The sequence below is a fragment of the Adiantum capillus-veneris genome, chromosome 3, assembly GCF_014529385.1.
Source record: "Adiantum capillus-veneris isolate H3 chromosome 3, ASM1452938v2, whole genome shotgun sequence".
NCBI lineage: Eukaryota > Viridiplantae > Streptophyta > Polypodiopsida > Polypodiales > Pteridaceae > Adiantum > Adiantum capillus-veneris.
In genome coordinates, this window is record NC_140933.1 from 50030612 (window position 1) to 50054044 (window position 23433).

General features: G+C 50.2%; 1 protein-coding gene and 1 pseudogene across 3 annotated transcripts in view; both read right to left on the reverse strand.

Moving 5' to 3' along the window:
* The window catches only part of LOC147460895 (putative potassium transporter 17), a 129329-nt gene that overhangs the window by 14852 nt on the left and 91044 nt on the right, over positions 1 to 23433 (reverse strand). The gene's annotated exons all lie outside the window — the stretch shown is intronic.
* On the reverse strand, positions 11041 to 11843 carry LOC147460896 (phosphoenolpyruvate/phosphate translocator 2, chloroplastic-like; annotated as a pseudogene).

A 23433-nucleotide genomic window follows, 5' to 3' on the forward strand; every position in this document is an offset into this window, starting at 1 on the left:
TACATCAAAAGCATGGGAAGACTCTCCCAGGAGTCTTACCATAGCCCAAGCAATATTTTCCGAGCGAATACAAATCTGAGCAAATAATTAAAAGAGTTAGTAAGTCCATGTTTCAAATAGAGGAGTAGAAGAGGACGAAGCAAGGGTAGCACATAACCTATTATCAATGGCTCGTCGATGTCGAGCGCAACACATGCATGCCAGCCATGATATTAAGCATGTCACCGATACAGGGATGGTACCACACCCTAGCTCCAAACAAATACCTCCATGCCGATAAGGCACCAATATTATAACTTATGAACTAAGCATGAAATTAAACAAACAACACACACCTGCCATAGATGCCATAATGAGTAGCCATAAGAATCCGTAATTGTCGAGAATGCAATATGGACTGTAGCACGCACATGGTCCTCAGAGAAAATATCCCAGTGAGGTGAAAAAATAGATCCCGTATGTAATCCACCGAAAGGGGAGGTCCAAAAAGATAAAATGTGCAACCCGTGATACGCTCCTTCCTCCAGAGGTATATGGCGTACTACTAGAGTGTACTTGAGAAAACTTTCACACGAGCCTATACTATTAAGCCAATGGTCACGAAGAGAATAGTTATCAATTATTTGGAGTGATAACTATGCATCTTTTATGGTCAAGCACTTGCAAATATGGCCTAGTTCTAAGGCCTACGTGGTGCAACACTGGCCAGATGCCACAATGAGAATAGGATGTAGTGCAGTCATTCCTCGTGCGGGGGCCCTAGGGCTTGTAGGCCTTGGGTGGGTATCTCTCTCTCTCTCTCTCTCTCTCTCTCTCGACTTGCCCGGCTCCCGTGCCCTGCTGTCCCCCCCCCCCCCCCCTTGCTTTGCACCCCCGCTAGCGAGCTCTGCTCTAGACTCCGCTCCCACTGCCCTGCCCCACTTGCACCCTGCCCTGTTCTACATCCCCGCTTGCGACCTCTACTCTGCACCCCGCTGCCCTCCCCTCCCCTGCTCCCCCCCCCCCCCCCAAATCCGTTGAGTAGTGAGAGAGTTGCGAGCGTAGAGAGAGAAAGGGGAGGAAAGGTGGCGTAGAGAGAGAAAGAGGGGAAAAAGTGGCGCAGAGAAGGGGGGGGAAAATTGCGTAGAGAGATAGAGGGGAAAAAAAAAACGTAGAGAGAGAGACACATGAATAGCATAGAGAGAGAAAGGGTAGAGAGAGAGTCTCAGTCCGAGTAGAGAGAAAAAGAGGGGAAAAAAAAGAAAAAGAAAAAGAAAAAAAAAGTGTGTATAGTGTGGGTCCCATCGGTGACAAGTAAACATGAGGAAGCAGAGGGACAAAGCCGACCCCTTAGAGGATGCCATTCAAAAGTGCAAAGAAGAGATGACGGAAACCATTAGCAAGATGAACCGCAACCTGCTGGGCACGATAAAACTGCTTGAAGGACGCGTGTTGATCCAAGAAAGTAAAATAAATGCACCGGAAGACCGTGTGACAGCTCAAGATGAAGAAATTGTGTCACTCAAGAAGGATCTCGCTGACACACGATCAGGAAACACACTTGAAGAAGGAGAATTGCAACCCTCAGTAAGAGAAGAACTAAACATCATCAAAGAGCAAGTACGGGCCATCAAAGAGGGAGAAGAGCAGCACAAAGAAATGACGACTTCCTGGGTGGATGTTATCACAAAGACTCAACAGAAGGTAGATGAAGCCGAAAAATGGAGTGAGGTTGACAAGAAAGGAAAAGGCAAAGAAATCACGTCCACGCCCACATCCACTATTATAAATCGGACACTAGAGGAGGAGCAAAGAAGATGGGTGTGCGCTTTACATGTGAGAATTTGCGGCCTTAAAGACAAAGATAATGTGGACGAAGAAGTAAAAGAACTCATGGCCCTGATGGGGGTTCATGAACCGATGCACACAAGAGCTTGGAGAGTAGGCAACAAGAAAAATGGAAGTAATGGGGAAACCTCGAAGGAAAGGGCACTCGTTCTTCGTTTTCCCTGCATGGAAGCGAGGACGACTTTTTGAAGAAAAGGCCAACTCTTAAGAAGACGGGCATCTTCCTGGGGGATGATCTTACCCTTTCGCAGATCGCTCATATGCAGGAGGTAATACCGGAGATTAGAGCGGCAAGGGAAAAAGGCAAGATTGCCTTCTACCGAGATGGAAGAGTGGTAATATTGGAGCCACGCGCCACATGACGGTGTGAGACCTATGGGACCACACTAAAAGTTGCCGCCTGGAACTGTAATGGATCTATGCGCCTTGATGTGTGTGCCTTTGAAGTAGTTTTAACAAGAGAGCATCATGTTCTACTCTGAGACACATCAGGCCCTTGGGCAGTCTATGCCCCACATTAGTGGATATAGTTGGGAGACAGCCTGTAGACAGGAGACACGATCAGAGCACAGAGGGTGGGGCTCAGAAGGAGTGGCAGTGTTATTCAAGGAGGGTTTACAGCCATTGATACATATAGCTCGCATGGATGAGCAAGCTAGGTACATGTGGGTGAGACTGAGAGCAGAGACTGACAGATATCTCTACATTGCTATTTGCTACTTTCCCCCGAGTACGTCAGTATATGCCAGAGTTACCCGGAACGCGGAACGGGAACGGCAACGGGGACCCTCGCGGAACGGGGGAACGGCCAGGGGTCCGGAACGGGAACGGCGCGGAACGGGAGGCATAAAAAACACCCAAATAATGCTTGAGAAGGGAATGAGTGTGAGGGGGTGCATTTTAATTTTTGAGTCCTTGCACACTAAAAAAACACCTAATGTTCATTGTAAATTTGCAAAAAACTGCCTATTTCTTCCCATTTTTGAGAGTTGGCCGTTCCGGGCCGTTCCAGCCGGCCGTTCCGGTATCAGATGGTCACCCGGAATGGCAAAACGTTCCGGGGCGTTCCAGCTTGGCAGAGGGGGAGGGAACGGCGTTCCGGCCTTCTAGGGCCTGCAGAATGCGTTCCCCGGTAACTATGGTATATGCACCACCTAGAGGACAATCCCCCTTTTCCATTTTGGATGATGACATATGGGAATTCTCTAGAGATGGTGACATTATCATTCTAGGGAAATTCAATGCTAGGACTGCCCATCATCAGACACTATTTTATGATACTTCAGAGGAGATGCTGAGAGAGATGGATGTTGCAGAGACGGGCGTAACCAGACTATCACAGGATGGGGAACAGACTGAGTATGGACGGCACTTGATAGACATGGGGACCGCACATGGATTGGCCATCTTGAATGGCCTACAGAGATTTCCCGCTGCGGGAGACTTCACATGCTTTCCACACAGACACGGAGCCAACATAGTGGATTATGTCATGGAACAACCAAGCCTCATCCCTAGTATCCAAGATCTCATAGTTGGTCCCAGACCTGTTGGGGTGGCAGTGGACCATGCTATTTTGTCACTGACCATCTCTTTCTAGTTCAGTGTAACACACAGTCCCTACTCGCTATACCTTCACACGGGAGACGGATTCTGTATTTATAGACGAGATCTACAAACGCCTATGCACTGAGGACCCGGGGCGACCTCTGGAGGAGCTTACTACTATACAAACACAAACATTATGGAGCAGCAGAGGCATACCCACACACCCAGCCCAGCATAGACACTGTTCTAGGAGCATGCCTCAGAACAGCTGGTATGATGAGGAATGCCGCCAAACTAGAGCTAGACTTCAGAGGGAGGTGCTTCTGGGAGACATCACTCACAGATTGACTTTCGACGCCTAGAGCGGTGGAAAAAGAGGGCATTTTTGGCTCAACTAGAGCAGGATCTCTACCAGCTATTCTTGAATCAGGACTCGCGTGACGCATGGCGGCTCTTTCATGAGTTGTCCCCCTCCTTGCCATTACCTCTACAGAGACTTGGGGTCAGTACGCATCATCTTTGTACACAATTTCTGGACAGCCGCCCCTTCCCGGCCCCCCCGACCCATGCCCACACACATGTGCTTTCTTCACCGCTGAGATGGTGAAGAAGGCTATTGACAGGATGACGACTGGGAGAGCATATGATCATGATGGCTTGGTGGCTGAGCATTTCATGCATGCCACAGATCTACTAGCAGAGCTTCTAGCAGTCATGTTTAAACGTGCCATGTGTGAGGGCTTGCTTGATACTTGGAGCCTATCTACGATTGTACCTATTTTCAAATCTGGAGACCCTATGGATCCTGGGAATTATCGCACTATCATGATTGGACACACACTGGCACGGTTGTACGAATCCATTCTTGAGCAGCAACTGAGTAGATGGGCAGAGAGGGAGGGAATGCGTGCAGCCGGGCAGGCAGGGTTCAGGAGAGGTTTTTCTACCCTTGACCATATCTTCACACTCAGGGCCATCATCGAGGAGGGCAGATCCCGTGGGAAACGGATCTATTGTAGCTTTGTGGACTTCCGCAAGGCATTTGACACAGTACCTAGAGCTAGACTGATGTGCAGATTACAGGAGATGGGAGTACCCACAGAACTCAGTTGGGGGATCATGGCATTGTACAGATCAGTAGTAGGGCATGTGCGCACCCCAGAGGGTCTATCTACACCGGTTCACTCCACTATTGGGGTGAAGCAGGGCTGCCCACTCTCTTCTACTCAATTTGGTACTTATGTGGATGAGGCTTCTGACTACATTGAGAGAGATAAGGATAGAGGTGCACCGCTGGCGGGGACATGGATCCCGGTATTGTTATACGCTGATGATACCGTGTTGATCTCCGACTCCCCGGAGGGGATGCAAAGTCACCTGGATGCTTTGCATAGGTTTGCCCATGACAGTGGTTTGTCCGTTAACCTTTGTAAAACCAAGGTCATGGTATTTAGTACCACCCCACAGTGGATCAGGAGGTCGGCGCCCGCATTTGCATATGGCCAGGAGACGGTGGAGTATACAGATGCTTACACTTACCTTAGAGTGGTTTTTAGTGGACCAGCATTAAGGAGAGCAACAGAGACTAGATTGACCAGAGCCCATTCGGCATTGGGTAGATTGGAGAGGATGTGTTCACAGGCTCAGTTTCAGGAGCCTCGGACGAAGCTCTGGCTCTTTGACACATTAGTGGCTTCTGCATTGTTGCTCTATGGAGCTGAGATTTGGGGGCCTTCATTGGATCATCGCGGGAGAACAGGTCGCACTGCTGGATGGGGGACATGGAGAAGCCCCTGGTCTCTATGATTTCGCAGCTGGTGGAGACATTGTGGAGCAGGATAACATGAGTTTCCGGTATTGAGTGGCAGCCTGCTCTCACCCATTTCCGACGAGAGTGGCCATCGCTGCTAGCCTATGCTGCCTTCCTCGTACGAGAGCAGATGTCTCCCTCAGTGATCTCATCCTTGTCGTGGACTGCCTCGAGATTCAGAGCCTCTTTTGTTTGACCACCAGTTTGCTGCAGATAAGATCCAAGAGATGACACTAAATGACATCTGAACAACCTTCAACATTGTCAGTAATAACTCCATCCCCCAGAGAGGGGGCTGGAGCCGCAAAGAAGGTTCAATGGGTTTTCAAGTGCTCCTGCTTGTCTCGCTAGAATCAAATTAGTTATCAATGAGGGATTTGCATTGTATCGAGTAATGCTTTTCAAAGTTTCTTCATTAATGTTTCACAACAAACTTGCTCTTCTTCCCCTCTTCTCGTCTCTCCAGCATCTTGCAGAAGGGGATTTGATAACTACCAATCAAACCGATAAAGATTGGTTGAGCACAATCTCGTTAACCTTCCAAGTCCCAGAGGTATCCGGCTAACCTGAAGAACCTATCACCCCCATCGTCACTTGTCCATCAAGAGGGTCTCTGATTTTCCAGCCTCCCCAATCAGCATAAATATCCCAGCAACAATGACCTTGTGAAGAAGATCTTGAGCGATCGAGCTAAATGTGATCTCAAGTAAAGCAAAAAAGCTTCACACCAATGGATCAGGTATTCTATAAATATTAAGAGGTGCCGATTTCTAGTCATAGACGTTAGGAAAGGGCCTATAAAGTCCCCTCGAACAATTTCAGAGGGCTCTTGAGCTAAGGTGAGAGACAAGTAAGTAGGTTTGTGTGTGGGAGTTTAGATGGCTTGAAAAATGTTACAGAGTTGCAGAAAGTGTGACAAAGGACCATGCATTCTTACTATTCCCATCACCATTATCCTCTGACAAATTCTTTGTATCAACTTTGGTCAAATCAATGTAGCCATTCTGAAGATGCAATCTCTCTCTCTCTCTCTCTCTCTCTCTCTCTCTCTCTCTCTCTCTCTCTGTCATTTTGTCATCTTGTTACTCTGACTTTGTATCAGATCCACCACATTGTAACTTTCTGGTCTCATAGGTCATTTGGCCTTTTGAAGCGTAATTATAACATTTCATTTCATCTCTCTCTCTCTCTCTCTCTCTCTCATGGGTCTCTCACTGTTTTTAGGGTTTCATCACTGTTTTCTTGCTGTTTTTAGGGTTTTGAAACTGTTTTTTGCTATTTTTTAGGGTTTCGTCACTGTTTTTTACTGTCTCATCACCGTTTCTTGCTGTTTTTTTTTTTGGTTTCACCACTGTTTTTTGCTGTTTTATAGGGTTTCAAATCTGTATTTTACTGTTTTTAAGGTTTCACAAGCGCTTCTTGCTGTTTTTTAGTGATTCTTTTTTTTTTTGTTGTTTTAGACTCACTCTCTCTCTCTCTCTCTCTCTCTCTCTCTCTCTCTCTCTCTCTCTCTCTCTCTCTCATGGAAAGCATCGACGGAGTGCCAAACGGCTTCCCCCATGTGCAAGAAGACGCATCCCTCGCCGACCGCACACAAAGCCTGTTTTATGCGGACAGGGAAGAGGATGTCAGCAATAGAGAAGGAAATGAGAGAACGGAGAAATGAAGTGGAAGAGTGGAGGAAGGAGAGGAGCACTATTCTTCAAAGATGGACCGAAGAAAGAGATGGCATGCATAGGAGGAACGCTTTGCTTGAAGAGAAAGTGGTCATCCAAGATTCCATCATCCGAAATCTACAAGCAAAAAGTGGGCGGCTCGAAGAATGATGGAAGAATTGAATACCATGAGAGAAGAAATACGGGTTATCAAGGAAGGTGAGGAGAAGAAGTCATGGGCCGCGGTCATCTCCGCAATACAAAAAAAAAGCAGAGGAGGCCAAAAAATGGATTGAGGTTGCTAAGAAAGGGAAAGGTTAGGAAGCTCCTTGTACACCCACTCTTATTAGCATGACCCTCGAAAAGGAACAAAGGAGAAGGATGCAGGCTCTACATGTGAGGGTAACCGGCCTCAAGAACATAAACAATGTGGAACAAGAGGTCACAAGACTCACATCCATGATGGGGGTGGACAAGCCTTCACACACAAAGGCATGAAAAGCGGGCAAGAAGAGTGATGGTCCGGGAGAATCTTCAAAAGGGAGAGCTCTCATACTACGCTTCCCCTCTTTGGAAGAGAAGAAGGAAGAGGCCTACTCTCAAGAAGACGGGTATTTTCCTCGGTGATGATCTCACTCTCTCACAGCTTGCACATATGAGAGAGGTAATGCTAGAGATTACGACGGCAAGGGAGAAGGAAAAGATGGCCTTTTACACAGATGGTCGGGTGGTGATTGTAGAGCGGCGCTCTAGAGTCTACATGATGGTGTGAGACCTATGGGACCATACTGAAGATGGCTACTTGGAATTGTAATGGATCTATGAGGTTGGACGTTGGTGCCTTTGAGGACAGTTTCAGAAACACGGACATTGTTTTCTTCTCAGCTCATCAGGCCCCTGGACAGCTTACGCCACATGTGGTGGGATACAGATGGGAGACAGGCCACAGGACAATCGCGAGATCTGAGCATGGGAGTAGAGGTTCAAGAGGAGTAGCAGTGCTATTTAGGGAGGAGTTACAACCACTACTACATATTGTACGGAGAGATGATCATGCTAGATACATGTGGGTGAGGCTGAGAGATGACACAGGCAGATTTCTATATATTGCCATATGTTACTTTCCACCTAGTACGTCAGTATATGCTACATCCAGAGGACGGGCGCCTTTCTCTATACTAGATGATGATATATGGGAGTTTTCTAGGGATGGTTATATCATCCTCCTAGGGGACTTCAACGCCTGAACACGCAACTCTCAGACAGTCTTCTACGACACTTCAGACAAGATGCTTAGAGAGCTGGATGTGGGTGAGTTGGGGCTTGATAGATGCTCACATGACAAAGAGCAGACGGAGTATGGGAGATACCTCACGGAAATGACGACTATACATAGGTTAGCCATACTTAATGGCTTACAACGATTTCTTGGAGCAACCGGTTTCACATGCTTTCCACACAGACACGGGGCCAATATAGTGGACTATGTTATGGCACAACCGAGCTTTATTCCTTGTATTCAAGATTTCATAGTGGGAGCCAGACCGGTAGGCGTAGCAGTGGATCATGCTCTTTTGACATTGTCTATTTCATTTAAGTATAGTACAGCCCAGACATCAAGAGGCAAGTCACATACACGTTATACATTTACACCAGAGACTGACTCGGTTTATACAGAGGAAATCTATAGCCGTCTATGCACAACTGGTCCTGGCCTCTCAGTGGAGGAGTGCACCACTTTACTGACTAAGACACTGCATGGTGCAGCATTAGAGACATACCCACACACTCAGCCGGGTCGGAGGCGACATTTTGAGAGCATGCCCCATAATAGTTGGTATGATGAGGAGTGCACAGAGATGAGAGGCCAACTTTAGAGGGATCTTTTTTTAGGAGTCAACACTTACAGACAATCTCGGATTGCTTCTCGGCGCCTTGTGCGACGGAAGAAACGAGCCTGGACAGGACCCCCTTCCAGATCCTACAGAGCCATGCCTACCTACCAACACCTTCTTTACCCTAAGATGGTAAAGAGAGCCATTGACAGGATGAGGACGAGAAAGGCATATGATCATGATGGTCTAGTAGCAGAGCACTTTATATATGCTAGAGATATGTTGGTAGAGGTTCTTGCAGTGTTGTTCAATCGTGCCATATGTGAGGGGTTACCTGAGACTTGGAGGTTGTCTACTATTGTGCCTATCTTCAAAGCAGATGATCCTACAGAGCCTGGGAATTACTGCACTATTATGGTCGGGCACACATTGACACGGTTGTATGCATCCATTCTTGAGCAGCAGTTGAGTAATTGGGTTGGGCAGAGGGTGAGGGTGTACGAGCAAAGGGCCAGGCCGGTTAAGGAGGGGTTTCTCCACTCTTGATCATATTCTGACACTCAGAGCCATCATTGAAGAGGGCAGGTCACATGGGGGACGGAATTGTTGTAGCTTTGTGGATTTCCGCAAAGCATTTGACATGGTAGCGAGAGCTCGATTGATGCGCAGACTGCAGGAGATGGGGGTGCCCATAGTGTTGATTTGGGGAATTATGGCTCTATATAGATAAGTGATGGGACATGTACACACTCCGGAGGAGATATCTGATTTATTTCACTCCACCATTGGGGTGAAACAGGGTTGCCCATTGTCTCCTACTCTATTTGGTATGTATGTTGATGAGGTGTCTGATTACATTGACAGAGAAGGTGATAGAGGTGCCCAGCTGGCAGGGACATGGATCCTATTGTTGTTATATGCTGATGATATTGTGTTGATCTCTAACTCACCAGAGGGTATGCAGCGACAGTTGGATGCATTACACAGTTTTGCAGAGGATAGTGGATTGTCTATAAACCTTGGTAAAACCAAGGTTATGGTGTTTAACACCTCACCACAGTGGATCAGGAGTTCAGCACTGACTTTCACATATGGTCAGGAGATTGTAGAGTATACAGATGCATACACTTACCTTGGGGTTGTCTTCACTGGGCTGAGGTTTTCTTTGTGGGAGAGCAACAAAGACTAGACTGACTAAAGCTTTTGCGGCCTTGGGAGGCTTGGAGAGGATGTGTTCGCAGGTTCAGTTCTAGGAACCTCGGACAAAGTTATGGCTCTTTGATACTTTAGTAGCCTCAGCTATGTTGTATGGGGTGCAGATATGGGGACCTTCTATAGGTCAGGATGGTTGGAGACGCATGGAGAGACCCTTGGTATCTATGATCTCTCGACTGATCAGAGCCAAGGCCTCCGTACCCCACGCTATCATTCGAGCAGAGCTAGCTTCCACTCCTAAGGCGCTTACCAGGTCAGTCTCCTTTGTGCAAAGCTTGTGGGATACTACTTGTAGCGCGGATAATGTGTCGTGCTCTCTACAGTGGGTGGTCCTCAGTGCAATGTGAGTGACAATCTCACTCAAACAAACTGAACAGAAACGAAACAATAGACATCAACAAAGCTCACAAAGACACAACGGCAGACCAGAACATATGACTCGACTATCTCAAAGACTGATACAGACTCTGGCGTGATAGCACACTCAGCTCCAACCCAGGACTCACAGGTACAATGGGGGCGTCGAGGCTCAGATGTGCAGGGATGGTGAAGATGTGCTCTGTGAATAGACTCACTCTAAATGACTACGTACAAGATACCCTGACCAAACGCTACTACTCATATATATCACCATAAAGAGCCACCAACGGCTCATAAATGTCAGCCATGTGGTGACTTGGCCACGAGGCCCACTAAACCACCGTCGGTAGGTACCCTGCCACGTGTCACTCCCCAGACCAGAGGTCCGTCCAGTGTGAACTAGACCTAGTGTAACCAACTGTCCAACTGTCTGCCCTGTGAAGTGACACTGTAGCCCTGCTACAGGTTGCCCGCCAAAAGACCGCTCACCGTCTCGGTGAGAGGAAATACTGAAAAAACTGTGAAAGAAAACCATTAGGTACTGCATATGTACATCCTTCTTGAAGCAGGTTCTAGGCCCAAAAGTGGAGTTTAAACACACTGCACTGCTTGCAAATTTTTAATCCTTTGGAGAAGCGGGACGCAGTATGATTTCATAATCCAAGAATCCCAATTGGCAAAACATAATAACGATCCACAGCAGGAAGTAAGTGACCGGTAGCCCTACAACCAATCGCAACCAATCGATATCAAATGTTCAACTCTCACAGATGAAGTGTGCCTTAAGCATTGTCCTAAGTCAACTTCAAGTTTTGTTTGACAACTCAGACTTTTCAGGCTTCTTCTTTTGCTGCTTCACCCGTGAGTACGCAAAGACTCCAGCCAAAGCAATACCAGTGCATATGCCATTGATGGGGGAAACAGGGGTCCTGAAAAAGAGAACAGAGGTAACTATAACCACCACTCACTTCACGCAATTGCCTACTGATTGAGTTATAGGTGAAACCCTCTGCAAAATCATGTATGAGACCTGCTGATATGCATGAAAACAGATGGCACCAAGTAGAGCACGAACTGCCAAAACTTTTACATCGAGTCCCGCTGACTGAAGATATGTAGGTGTGAATTTCACTCCTTCGAGGAAGAGGGTGACCGGAGCAAGTAAAAGAAAGACCTGATGGTAATGATACAGAAGAGGTTGATGTTATCCATTGAGTTCGCTTTTTTCAGCATCAGCGTCTTACTAAGCACGTTCCTCGACTGAAATGTCACATTGGAAGCCATGGCACTGAGAAAACCAGTCCAGTTGAAAGATGCTTCAGGCAGAGATGCCAGTGACACTCCCCCAACAATCGGTAACAGAGATGCCACAACCAGTAGACTGGGATACTCTCCCCAAAATAATGCACAGCCCAAACAAGCAGCCTAGAAGCAGTGTATTTTGTGTCTCATTCCCTGCATGAACTGTATTGAGAGAGCTAGATGGATCTGTGGTGCCATCGCCAGAGGCTGCAGCTTTTGTGAGGGGAAGAGAACTTCTTGGCTCAAAATTCGCAAGAGAAAATCGATAAGGGGGCTGTAGCAAAGAGCCATGGCCGAGGTAGGGCGTAACTTCTTTACAGAAAGGTGATATAGGGGCGAGCAGGGAGGGGAGGGTAGGGGCGAGGGGAAGGAGAGGGTGGGTAGGGGCAAGAGGGGTGGGGTGGGTAGGGGCAAGGGGTGAGGGGGTGGGTAGGGATGAGGGCAAGGTGAGGGGGAGGGTAGGGGCGAGAGGGTGGGGAGGGGGTGGGTAGGGGCGAGGGGTGAGGGGTGGGTAGGGGCGAGGTTGAGAGAGGGTAGGGGCGAGGGGTGAGGGGTTGGGTAGGGACGAGGGTGAGGAGAGGGTGGGTAGGGGCGAGGGGGAAGGGGAGGGTAGGGGCGAGAGGGGTGGGGTGGGTAGGGGCGAGGGTGAGGAGAGGGTGGGTAGGGGCGAGGGGTGAGGGGGTGGGTAGGGATGAGGGGGGAGGGGAGGGTAGGGGCGAGAGGGGTGGGGTGGGTAGGGGCGAGGGGTGAGGGGGTGGGTAGGGACGAGGGCAAGGTGAGGGGGAGGGTAGGGGCGAGAGGGTGGGGAGGGGGTGGGTAGGGGCGAGGGGTGAGGGGAGAGGTGGAGGGACAAGGGCGAGGGCAAGGGGGTGAGGGGGACTAGGGTGAGGGCGAGGGGGAGTGTAGCACGGATAATGTGTCGTGCTCTCTACAGTGGGTGGTCCTCAGTGCAATGTGCGTGACAATCTCACTCAAACAAACTGAAAACAGGGAACAATAGACACACCCTAGCTCACAGAGACACAACAACAGCAGTAGTGTAGACCACAACAAGTGACTAAACTATCTCAAAGCACCGATACAGACTCTGGCGTGGCAACACACTCAGCTCCAGCCCAGAACTCACAGGTACAATGGGGTGTCGAGGCTCAGATGTGCAGGGACAGTGAAGACGTGCTGTGTATAGACTCACTTCTCTCCAGCGACGATGCTGGACCAAAGGTGAAGAAGATAATCCCAATGACCAACCGCTAGTACTCATATGTAACACCATAAAGGGCCACCAACGGCTCATAAATGTCAACCATGTGGTGACCTGGCCACGATGTCCAATAGACCACCGTCGGTACCCTGCCACTGCCACGTCACTCCCAGCCCAGAGGGTCCGTCCAGTGTGAAACAGCCTAGACCAACTGTACTAACTGTGTCCTGTGAAAGTGACACTGTAGCATGCTACAGGTTGCCCGCCACAAGACCGCTCACCGTCCCGGTGAGAGGAATACTGAAAAAACTGTGAAAGAAAACATTAGGTACTGTATCTGTACATCTTTCTTGAAGCAGGTTCTAGGCCCAAAAGTGGAGTTTAAACACACTGCACTGCTTGCAAACGTTTACGACTTTGAATAGGCGGGACTCCGTATGATTGCATAATCCAAGAATCCCAATTGGCAAAAAAATGAGGCTCTACAGCAAAGAGATAAGCTCAAATACCAGCACATCTTTATCTGCCCTAACCATAGTGATAGGAAAATGATCTGGTCCATGCTTGCAGTTGCAGATGAACCTTGCCACATTTTTTGCAACAACACTCTTCTCGAAAGGAGGGATGACCATAAGCCCGAGTAACACCGCAAATAGGGTTAAGCTGTAGGGTTAAGCTCCATCATGATGGCAGAACAGAAAGGCCTTCTCAGCAGCAACAGGATGGCAACCATCGAGCCATATGGGGGAAAACTTGCGGGATGGGGGAAAAACATGTTGAGGCTGAGGGGTGGGGAGGCATAGATAGGGGGCTGGTTAGGGTCAAGTTGAAGGGAGGGGGTGGATAGGGGCGAGGGGGGGCTGGGTAGGGGCGAGAGGGGGAGGGTAGGGGCGAGGGGGTGAGGGTAGGGGCGAGGGTAAGTGAGGGGGAGGGTAGGGGCGAGGGAAGGTGAGGGGGAGGGTAGGGGCGAGAGGGGGAGGGTAGGGACGAGGGGGTGATGGGGTGGGTAGGGGCGAGGGAAGGTGAGGGGAGGGTAGGGGCGAGGGTGGGAGGGTAGGGTCGAGGGTAGGTGAGGGGGAGGGTAGGGGTGGGTAGGGGCGAGGGAAGGTGAGGGGAGGGTAGGGGCGAGAGGGGGAGGGGAGGGTAGGGGAGGGGCGAGGGTAAGTGGGGGGAAGGTAGGGGCGAGGGTAAGTGAGGGAGAGGGTAGGGGTGGGTAGGGACGAGAGGTTGTAAGGGGGTGGGTAGGGGCGAGGGTGAGTGGGTGAGGGGGAGGGACTAGGGCGAGGGGGTGAGGGGGAGGGTACATAGGGGCAGCCGAGGAGCACACAGCTATCGTTAGTAATATAGCTATCATGATCTTGATTTTGCAAGTCATCTTGCGAAACGCGCTCTGTGAAGGGAGTTTGCGATACACAGAGGAGAGCTTTGTTCTGGTCGGAGAAGCAGACACCAAAGGTGTTGATGTTTGAGGGGGTGTGAACTCCCGTAGAGGAGATTTCTTACTGCTTCTATGCTTCTTCATAGGCTTAGGTGGCCCATTAGGTTTAGTTACTGTGGAACCATTTGAAGAGGGTGTACCTTCAGGCAAAGAGTGAATAGAGACTTCATAACAAGGAATAGATTTGGTAGCCTCCAACCACTCCAGCAGATCTTCGTCTGACCCTTCACGTGTAGTAGGCTGTTCTTGTTCAGGGTTGGTTTCCATTGACAAAGAAACTTGCTGCACCACTGGATCCATACCTCCTTCTAAGAGGATGGGTTGCATTGGGGAGCCAGAAGTTTGTATCCACATTGCGTCGTTTCCCCAATCATGAAGTGCTTTAGTGTGTCGCAGTCATGGTCTTCCAATGAGCAAAGGAAATCCGCCCTCAACTTGGGGAAGACGAACCACAACAAAATCTAAGTTAAAAGTAAAGTCTTGTACCTGCAGAGACACATTGTCCACTATGCCCACTAGGTAGACTGTCCGTTGGTCGGCCAACCTAATTGTGAAGGGAGCAGGGCGAGTAGGCTGTAGACCTAGAGCCAACATAGTGAACTCGGGCATCAGCTTGATGCCAGATCCACCATCCACTATCACTCCTGAGAATTTCCGACCTAAAACGGACACTGTCAGGCGAGGGCTTCTATAATCAGTGAGTGGAGCAGCGGGATTGGATATCATATAGGACTCTGATGGTCGCACTGGGAGGTGCCCGCCACTAGGACCCGCTCCGGGATAAAGTGATTGACTAACAGCAAGGGTGTCACTTCTAAAATTTGCATCGAGCCGCAACATGTCATAAAGGGACACTTGTTGGAAAGTGTTCTTCAAGACTGTCTCTGCTGTAAGCTTCTCTTTTTCTACCTGTTGTTCTTCTGGTATCTTGATCTTCTGCAGATCGGAAACTGCTTCCAAGAAAGCTTCATCAATATCAGAGAGCAAGGATTTGGATTCTTTTATGGCACTGGAAGATGGCTTGTTAACAGGTGCAGGCAGGGTATCCACTGGTGTGAGAATGTGTGGTGTAGTTGAACTTGTTGGAATGCTAAGACCGAGAGCGACTCTCTGGGCCCGGGTGAGGACGCCCGATGGCTCCTCTGCCAACTACGGCGGCTTATTTTTAGGGGTAACCACGTGGGTAGAAGGGGGTGGCTGAGAAACAGTGCTAATTGTTATCAAATTGAGCTTGGGAAAGGCAAAAATCATTCTGGCTTTGACTTGAGTTCAAAGCCGTGGATGCATGAAGTTTAGGGCAATCCTTACTGTAGTGATCCTTCAATTCAGGGCAATGACGGCAAGGAGGGGACCCTTCTGCCAGGGGGCATTTGCTTTGGTAGTGCCCATATTCCCCGCATCTGTAGCACAAAATGGGCCGATTCAAAGGGCGAGTCGAAGTACGAGGTGGTCCTTGTTCCTGGTGCATTGAGTTGGAGGTGGAGGCATAGAAGCTTTGAGGAGATGAGGGAGCATGCGTATGATAAAAGCTATGAGAGGGAAAAGTGCTCTGCATACCTTGCATAGGAGGGGCTCTCAACAAAGGTGGCATATGGTGTGGATGGCCATAGGGAGAAACAATGTTGGATGCAGGTGCTGGCCCTTGCTGAAGAGAAGGACCAAGATTTTGTTGTATTTGTCGCAATCCCTTGAGGTAGTAACAATCCTTGTCCTCATGTCTTGATTTTTCACAGAAGTCGCAGTAAACCTGAAGGGGGCATTCCTGTGGAGGGTGCCCTGGAGAGCGGCATGAGCTACACCAAACCGTAGCCTTAGTCTCTTGCTGACACTTGAGCTCTTCTAGCTTGCGCTTAATCTGTTCCAAAGCCTCATGATGTGGAGCTTCTCTTGTCTAAGAGAGAAGGACCTCTCCTCTTGAAGAGCTCGCTGTAACTTTAGGGCTTCCAGTTCCCTGCGTAAAGAAGTTAAAGGATCAGAAGGACTTTCCAAAAACACAGAGGGGGTCTCTATGTGAGGGGGGGTTGGTGAACAGCTTCCTAGCCCCCTCTATCCTCGTAGCAGCTGCGATGAACTCCTCCAGAGTGGCGTCGGGTCGGAGACTCTCTCATAGTTTTTGCCGAGAAATTTTGGGAAGCGCCTTCTCTACCCACTTCTTAACCATAAATTCACCTGGTTGCTGAGGAAGCTTGGCAACCAGAGACTTGGTTTTCGTCATAAGTTCTGCAAAAGTCTCCTCAGGCTGGAGCACCATGTTGGCTAACTCATCCAACACCTTCTCCTTGTAGTCACCGGGCCTGAAAGCTGCACAGAACTGTTGCCTTAAGGCTGCCCAAGTTGCAAAATGGTTCTCTACAAACTGGCTGTACCATTTGTCTGCTAAGCCATCCAAGGTGGATGGAAAGAGTACCAAGTAAGCATCTTCCCTGTTAAGACCACGACCCCTACAAAGAGATACAAACCTCCTTGCATGGTCGTCAGCATCTTCTGAAGAGAGTCCTTTGAATGTAGGGAACTTGATGTTTACCTTAGCCAAAACGCTAGGCAACGGCTCCATGGCCCCTTGTTGAGCCTGTAGCTCAGTAGCCTGTAGCAGAATAGGAGAGAGCTTTACTGGAGAAGGTGATCTGGAAGATGTGGAAGCGGATGAAGGAATGGGTGATGTATGTGGAGGGATAGGTGACGAGGTTGATGGACTTCTACTCCGTACCAAAGGTCGTCTTCTGTTGTAGTGCTTCAGAGGGCTCAGTAGTGCGCTTTGACGCTCGACTGACCGCCTTGTATGTGTCATGCAATGACCACCAATCCAACCAACCTTCGGGTAAGACAACCTTGCATTGGCTGGCTGAAGACTAGTCTAGACTCTACTAGACGAGGCAAGTGACTAGACCAGGCTGGACCAGGGATGAGGAGGACTAGACGAGGGTCGAGGACAGGTTGGACCAGGGCGAGAGAGGACTAGACTAGTTGGACCAGGCGAGAGGGACTAGACCAGTTGGACCAGCGATAGGAGAACAATGCAAGGCAGGTCGGCGAAGCTAGGCACGGTAGGCGAAGCTAGATAAACCTAACTAGCTTCAAGATTTGCACCTCACACAATGAGATTTCAGTTGAGGTTCCACCGTGATCGCCAAAATGAGAGCACCTGTAGCATGGATAATGTGTCGTGCTCTCTACAGTGGGTGGTCCTCAGTGCAATGTGCGTGACAATCTCACTCAAACAGACTGAAAACAAGGAACAATAGACACACCCTAGCTCACAGAGACACAAAAACAGCAGTAGTGTAGACCACAACAAGTGACTCGACTATCTCAAAGCACCGATACAGACTCTGGCGTGGCAACACACTCAGCTCCAACCGAGAACTCACAGGTACAATGGGGTGTCGAGGCTCAGATGTGCAGGGACGGTGAAGACGTGCTCTGTGTATAGACTCACTGCTCTCCAGCGACGATGCTGGACCAAAGGTGAAGAAGATAATCCCAATGACCAACCGCTAGTACTCATATGTGACACCATAAAGGGCCACCAACGGCTCATAAATGTCAGCCATGTGGTGACCTGGCCACGATGTCCACTAGACCACCGTCGGTACCCTGCCACCACTGCCACGTGTCACTCCCAGCCCAGAGGGTCCGTCCAGTGTGAAACAGCGTAGACCAACTGTACTAACTGTGTCCTGTGAAAGTGACACTGTAGCCTGCTACAGGGAGGGAGGGACTAGGGCGAGGGGGTGAGGGGGAGGGAGGGACTAGGGCGAGGGGGAGGGTAGGGCGAGTAGGCAGGGGCTAGGGGTGGCAGGGATGATGGAGCTCACCTGCAGCTGCTCCCGGCCTAGCTCCACCTCCACCAGCCGCTGAACAACTTAATGCAGGAGCCAACACCAATGGAGGAGGCCCTGCTGCCAGGAGCCTACAACAGCAAGGGACAACATTAGTGCCTGCTCTCTTTTGTTTTGGTGACTCTCTTGTAGATTATGGGAACAACAATGTTCGGCGCTCTTGATGATCTCTTTGCCACAACTGTGAACCCTAAGGATGTGGGCATTCTGATTGTGTATAGGATCGAGGGGATAGGGGTAGATAGGTGCAAATAAGGAGCACACAGCTATCATGAGCAAGACAGCTATCATGATCTTGGAATTCATCTTGTAGGACTGGCTCTGTAAAGGGAGTTTGCTAGACACAGAGGAGAGCTTTGTTCTGGTCGGAGAAGCATACACCAAAGGGGTTGATGTTTGAGGGGGGGTGAACTCCTGTAGAGGAGATTTCTTACTGCTTCTATGCTTCTTCATAGGCTCAGGTGGCACATTAGATTTAGCTACTCTGGAATCATTTGAAGAGGGTGTTCCTTCAGGCAAAGAGTGAATAGAGACTCCATAACAAGGCATAGATTTGGTAGCCTCCAACCACTCCAGCAGATCTTCGTCTGACCCTTCAAGTGTAGTAGGCTATTCCTGTTCAGGGTTGGTTTCCATTGACAAAGAGACTTGGTGCACCACTGGATCCATACATCCTTCTAAGAGGATGGGTTGCATCGGAGAGCCAGAAGTTTGTATCCACATTGCGTCGTTTACCCAATCATGAAGTGGTTTAGTGTGTCGCAGCCATGGTCTTCCAATGAGCAAAGGAAATCCGCCCTCAACCTGGGGAAGACGAACCACAACAAAATCCAAGTTAAAAGTAAAGTCTTGTACCTGCAGAGGCACATTGTCCACTATGCCCACTGGGTATACTGTCCGCTGGTCGGCCAACGTAACTGTGAAGGGAGCAGGGCGAGTAGGCTGTAGACCTAGAGCCAACATAGTGAACTCGGGCATCAACTTGATGCCAGATCCACCATCCACTATCACTCCTGAGAATTTCCGACCTAAAACGGACACTGTCAGGCAAGGGCTTCTATAATCAGTGAGTGGAGCAGCGGGATTGGATATCATATAGGACTCTGATGGTCGCACTGGGAGGTGCCCGCCACTAGGACCCGCTCCGGGATAAAGTGATTGACTAACAGCAAGGGTGTCACTTCTAAAATTTGCATCGAGCCGCAACATGTCATAAAGGGACACTTGTTGGAAAGTGTTCTTCAAGACTGTCTCTGCTGTAAGCTTCTCTTTTTCTACCTGTTGTTCTTCTGGTATCTTGATCTTCTGCAGATCGGAAACTGCTTCCAAGAAAGCTTCATCAATATCGGAGAGCAAAGATTTGGATTCTTTCATGGCACTAGGGGATGGCTTGTTAACAGCTGCAGGCAGGGTATCCACTGGTGTGAGAATGTGTGGGGGAGTTGAACTTGATGGAATGCTAAGATCGAGAGCGGCTCTCTGGGCTCGGGTGAGGACGCCCGATGGCTCCTCTGCCAACTGAGGCGGCTTATTTTGAGGGGTAACCACGTGGGTAGAAGGGGGCGGCTGAGAAACGGTGCTCACTGCTATCAAGTTGAGCTTGGCAAAGGCAAACTCATTCTGGCTTTGACTTGGGTTCGAAGCCGTGGATGCACGAATTTTATGGCAATCCTTACTGTAGTGATCCTTCGTTTCGGGTGAATGACGGCAGGGAGGGGACCCTTTTGGCAGGGGGCATTTTTTTTTTTTTTGGAGAAAAAGATCCTTCTATTAGTTACTGAAAACTGCCCATAGGGCTACATCCACCTCTGCAAGAGAGGGCTACAACAAGCATGATGGGGAGACTCTCCCAATGAAAAAACAACATATATACAATGAGGCTAAATCAAGAGATGGGAGGAGGGAAGAGCCACACAGGTGGACAGTAGTGCTATCTGGGCACCCCCTGGACTATGGTGTAGAAAGGCCCAGGGCGCCAGAGTCGAAGGAAAGCCTCGCGGCGCTCCCGCATGCGGTCTGAGCTGCCCTGTAGTCCTCAAGATGTCCTCTGAGAGTATGGATCAGCTCTAGCCAAAAGTCACGAACAGTCTCTGCTGGTGGCACAGGGAGAGCCTCAAAGATGCGGAAACAACGGGCCCGCCAGATGAACCAGAGAGCTAGGCCACTGATGAGCTCCCAACACTCCTCTCTCTCACTGCATCACTCCTGTGGAGTAAGCTCTGTAGCAGGCTGGAGTGTAGGTCGCCCCCCCTGCATCACTATCATCCTGATGGTGGAAGATAGCTCAAACTGAAGTGCCGGGCCCGTGAGGGTGGACCAAGCCGCTGCCTCCCAAGTGTACTGTCGAGCCGTGGAGAGGGCAGGCATCAGCCGAAGAACTCGTAGCCACACTTGCTGGGCCGAGGGACAATCCCAAAGACAGTGACGCTGACTCTCCAGCAACTGGTCACAGGCTGCACATGCGGCCGAGAGACCACTATGCACAAGCCAGCTCCGTACTGCTGTGGCTCTGTGTGCAACCAGCCACTGGAACAAAGTGACGCGCCTCGGCTGTCTGAAGTCCCACAGCCTTTGCCAAAAGGCTACCAAGAACTCGACTGTGAGGCCCTCCTCCTGCCAATGACGTGCTGCAGCGGGGTGGGCCTCTCTCTGTGCTGCAAGTATATGACGTCCAAGCCGATCAGTGTACTGAAAGAAGGGGACTCCTGGGCGGTCTGCAGAATAGAAAGGGTCCCTCCATAGCCACTCACCAGGATCCCACTGTACTCGTGCCAGTGGACAACACTCCCAAGCCCATAGCCTCCAGTGTCCAATCTCAACAGCTGCTGGGTCAGGGTCTATGACGCAAGTCCTCCCACAGATGCCCACAACTCGGATCCTCTGGAAACAACACTCTGCTACTTGCAGGGCCTCTACTGCAACTCGCTGTAATCGTCCCCCACCCTGAAGCTCGAAGAACAGGGCTGGGACAGTCTCTGAGCAGGCCCTGACTGAAATGAGAACCTCCAGTCGTGTGAAGGCTCCCATCCACCGGGGTGCTACTCGCTCGAGAGGCGTGAGCCACTCAGCTGGAACTGACTCTGAGATGTCCTGACACATACTCTGCACCCCTCTCATGCCCTGTATTAGCTGGACACCCTGCACCTCCTTAGACAAACCTGTGAACTCAAGCCAGTCACCTAGAGAACGCGCTGGACCTGCTGCCATGGGACCACAAGAAACATGAGGCCGACTCTCAACCAAGTGTCCTCTCTGAGTGCTAACCATGGGATTCCAGACGAGGGGCTGCCGTAGGCGCTCCTCCGTGCACGTCGGCTGTCTTTGCTCTAGGCCACACCGTAAGAGCTCCCAAGATCGAAGCAGACTCACAGCGAATCGGTCCTCCAGTCTCTTGCTCAAACCAACTCGGCGCAACTCTGTAAAGATCCATCTGGCCGAAGGTTGCCAAGGGCCTCCTGACTGAGGCACCCTGGCACGAAGCCTCTGCAGCAAGAACTCCTTCCAGGGCTCCTCGCCTGGAAGAAGTCCTCTGACCACGAACTTCCCAAGAAGGGCTCTGCTCTGCTGTGCTGGATCAATGATCCCAAGCCCTCCCTGAGAACAAGGAAGTGTGATGACCGACCGAGCCACCTTGGCTCGGGCAATCTGAGTGTCACGACCTGACCAAAGGAAGTTCCTGATCAGCCTCTCTACCTGGCTGATACAAGAACTCGAGAAGATCCAGCAAGAAGTGATGTACCGCATAGTCGCCAACAACACCTGGTTGGCAACTACTACTCTACCAGCCAGCGAAAGTCGTGCTGAGCTCCAATGTAACAGCTTTCTCCTTATGGACAGGAGAAGAGGAGCAATCTGCTGCTCGGGAGACAAGTCCAAACCAACCTGACAACCCAAGTACCGAACTGCAGTCCCTGGAGGAATCCACCTGAAACCCTCTCCTGGCATCCAATCTGGCACAGGAGCACTGCCAACCGAGAAAGCCACTGTCTTTCTCCAGTTGATCAGTGCGCCCGATGCACAGCAGAAGGTCTCCAAAGCCTGCTCACATCTGTGTAGATTGGCCACCTGGCCCTCTAAGTACAAGGCTGAGTCGTCGGCAAACCTAGCGTCCAGAAGCTCATCTCCCCGTATAGGGAGTGCTAAGCCCCTTAGACCAACCTGCTGTGACACCAAAAATCTGCTCATCGCCTCCGCATAGAACAGAAAGAAAAAGGGGGCAAGAGGGCAACCCTGTCTGACAGATCGTGTGAGCATGAAGCGCTCACCTCTACCTCCTGCCAAAAGCACTTGACTGTGTGCCTGTCTGTACAAAGCTGACACCCCTCTGATCCAAGCATCTGAGAAACCCATCCTACGTAGAGTGCCCTCTAGAAAGTCCCAGTCAACTCTGTCGTATGCCTTCTCAAAATCGAGAAGAAGAATCACAAGGTCCTCCCCACCCGTGCCAGGGCAGAAGTCTCCCAGAAAGTGAAGATGTTGTCAAGGATACTGCGTTGCTTGACAAAACCTGTCTGAGTCCCATGTATAAGGCTCTCCAAAAGTGACTGAATCCTCAAACTCAGAGCCTTGGCAAGAATTTTGTAGGCTGAGTTGAGGATGGTGATGGGGCGCCATTGTCGAATCTCATCCAAGGAGCCACCCTCCTTTGGAATGAGGTAAATCAAGCCCTCACTCATGCTATTCGGCATCACTCCTGTGTGCAGAATGTACTGAAAGGCACTACAAAGATCTGGGCCAAGCAGGTCCCAGTACTCCAAGAAGAAACTGGGAGTCAGCCCGTCCTCACCTGGACAGCTACCACGAGGTAGGGCCCTAAGAGCCGTGTGCAGCTCCTCAAGCTGAAGAGGCATCTCTAGTCTCTGGCGCATCTCCTCAGTCACAAGACAAGGCATTTGTGCCCAAACCTGCTCTCTGCATGCATCTTGCCGCTCTGACTGGAGCTCAGCCGACACTAACTCACAGTAAAAGTTAGTAGCAACTGCACGCATATCCTCTGGCTCACAAACAACTGACCCATCGGGTCTCCTCAACTGATTGACCTTGGCATGCGAGTGCCGAGGTCCCCCTGTCTCAAAAAAAACACGTGTCACTCTGTCACCTACCTGAGTCCACTGAGATGCCTGTCGGTGATAGGCAAACTCATGACGCCTCTCCTCTATGCAAGCAAGCTCCTGTCGAGCCTGCTGTAACTGCTCCTCCAACCATGGACTGTCTGGATGCTGCTCCTGCATCCTCTGTAGTGAAGCAATGCCTCGTCTGAGACGCTGCTCCTCCTCTCTCGCCGCAGCCCGTCGAGCCACAGACTCCTGGAGAAAAAAGTGGCTAAGCTGAGCTAGGCCTAAGGCCACTCTGTTTGCAGGTAGAGCCTAGCTGTCCATGCCCTCTGTCCAAAGAGCTTCTACC